Source organism: Chrysochloris asiatica, unplaced genomic scaffold (assembly GCF_000296735.1).
Source record: "Chrysochloris asiatica unplaced genomic scaffold, ChrAsi1.0 scaffold00151, whole genome shotgun sequence".
In the NCBI taxonomy this organism is placed as follows: Eukaryota; Metazoa; Chordata; class Mammalia; order Afrosoricida; family Chrysochloridae; genus Chrysochloris; species Chrysochloris asiatica.
The window spans coordinates 7,301,266-7,303,765 of NW_006408669.1; the positions used below are offsets into that span (position 1 = coordinate 7,301,266).

At 42.2% G+C, this 2,500-nt stretch overlaps 1 protein-coding gene across 1 annotated transcript in view; it reads right to left on the bottom strand.

Annotated features, from left to right (window-relative positions):
* The window catches only part of CNTN3 (contactin 3 (plasmacytoma associated)), a 499,366-nt gene that overhangs the window by 336,731 nt on the left and 160,135 nt on the right, over positions 1-2,500 (bottom strand). The window lies entirely within an intron of this gene.

The window sequence follows — 2,500 nt, forward strand, 5'->3', positions numbered from 1 at the left end:
GAGGTCCCTAGGACCATCAAGGGAGAAGAGCAGAGAGCGAGACCCTATCCAGAGAAGCAGTGATGCCTGAAATGCCGCCAGAGATGATGACATGGAGCGATGGAGCAGCTGGAGACTTTAGATCCAGAGAGGGAGAACGACTATGTGCTGAAGATCTGGGGGATACGGGGGGATTGTAACCATGGCAATGAGATGATATAAGATAGAATGAATGAAAAACTAATGTTCTCCCACGTAAACTATCACATGATCCACAATAAAACATTTAAGAAAAAAAAAAAATGACATCGGGGGTTACTAGGGTCTAGGGGAAAGAGGAATACCGAGTTACTATTTAGCAGATATTGATTGAGTCTCTGTTTAGTGGATGAAAAGGTTTTGGAAATAGATCTTAATGGTGATGGTTGCAAGATATGCGATTGTAATTAATGCCACTGAATTGTAACCTTAAAATTGGTTAAAGTGACAAGTTTATGTTACATATACTTTATACAACAATAATTGCTTCAAAAGGGTATGTATGACTCCCTCCAGACACAGAGTAGACAGGGATGGGCAATTTGGACATTGGCTACCCATAATGGGTGGCGGGTGGGCTTCAAAGGTAAGAAGTTACTGGCTTACAAGCTTTCAAGAAGGAATCTACATCCAGAATCTCCACTGAGTACTATCTAATCTGCTAGGTGGGCTGGTGAAAGGAAATGTGGATCGGTCTCTCGTGATTCAATAGTGAATAATTGCTATAAGGGCTCACTGTAAGGGTTGGAAATGTAAAGGCAGATGTTTTGAAGCAAGGAGGGGAGTGATTGACTTTGCGGTCTAGGAGCTGAGGTCCCTGGGACCATCAAGATAGAAGAGCAGAGAGTGGGACCCTACCCAGAGAAGTAGTGATGCCCGAAATGGAGGCAGAGACTATGACATGGGGAGATGGAGTGGCTGAGGACTTTAGATCCAAGGAGGGAGAGGGGCTGTGTGCTGAGGACCAGGGAGGAAAGCTCCCAGGGTATACCCTTTGGTTGGCTGATGATGCATGGAGGGGAATGTAACTATGGCAATGAAATGATATACAATAGGATGACTGTAAAGCTGATATTATCTCATGTAAATTATCACATAATTCACAATTTAAAAAAACCTATATATGATATGATTAAGGACTGCTGGTGGAGCTATGGGTTAAGCACTGGGCTGCTAACCTCAAATTTGGTGGTTCAAATCCACAAGTTGCTCTGAGGGGTTTTAATGAGAACATCTGCTCCAATAAAGTTTTACATCCTCAGAAACCCTGAAAAGCCATTCTACTCTGGTCAAATCAAGTCACTAAGAGTTGGAATTGACTCGATGCTAGTGGTTACATGATTTGATTTACAAAACATTCTGGAGAAGGCACGATGGAGACAGAGAGAACAGACGAGTAGTTTCTACAGTTAAGGGATGGAGAGAGAGTTTGATTCTAAAATGGGCAACTGGAGAGAATTTGGGGGGGTGATGAAACTGTATTGTGATTGTGTCACTAGTGTACTCATGAAGATTCTTAGGTCCATACACCAAATGGTGTGAATTTCCCTGTGTATAAGTACGGGAGAGGGAAAAAAGCAAAACAATTGCCCTAGCCAGACAGACCACAGAACACAACTTTCTCTTTCTATTCCTGTTTTCTTCCAGAGTAAAGCCACAGACCAACACAGTCCCTAGTCTCAGTTCAAGATATCATTAAATGCAAGGAATATATTTTGTTCAATTAAAAAATAAACAAACCAAAAACTGCTAAACTTATCGGCTTCATGTAACAGTTGGCCAAAGTCTTTCTGGACTTGCCTGTTCTTCAACCAGCCTGCAGCAGCTGAACGACCCAGGGTTTGTGAATTTTCGTTTCTCTGATTGTATAAGGGTGTTCACACAAAAGTTCCATCAATGAAGATTGCCTGATTTACTAACTTATTGTCATTCTTTATTCATTCTTCTTACTCACTCTTTTTAATCTACCTACTTTTACCTCTGAGTATCATCTGAAGTCATCTCCATACCTAAGATTCTTATTCAGACCACCATCATCAGTCCTTTCTGGCGATCATGGCAATCTGCCACGTACAGATCTTATGCTCCCACTGTTCACTTAAACCACACCAAGAGTCTCCAACTGACCTGACTTTGTAAGAAGCCCTCCAAGAGCTTCGACCTGCTTGTCTATCAGCCCCACATCTCTTTGCTCGACGATTGTTGCTGGTGGTAAGTACAGTTGAGTTGGTTCCAACTCATAGGGTTTCCAAAGAGTGGCTGGTGGGTTTGAACTGCAGACTTTGCGGTTAGCAGTCCAATGCTTACTCTACAGCAACAACTAGGTCTCCACTAACTTCTGCAAATTCTAGGGTTAAACCATCAAATATTTCTCAGACTCCTGAATATTTTACACCTGCTGTCTTTCCAATGGGTAGGCCTTTCAACAAGATATTGCCTCTGCTAAAACTCTCTTCTGTTCCCCTTTTACTTGTCTGCTCCA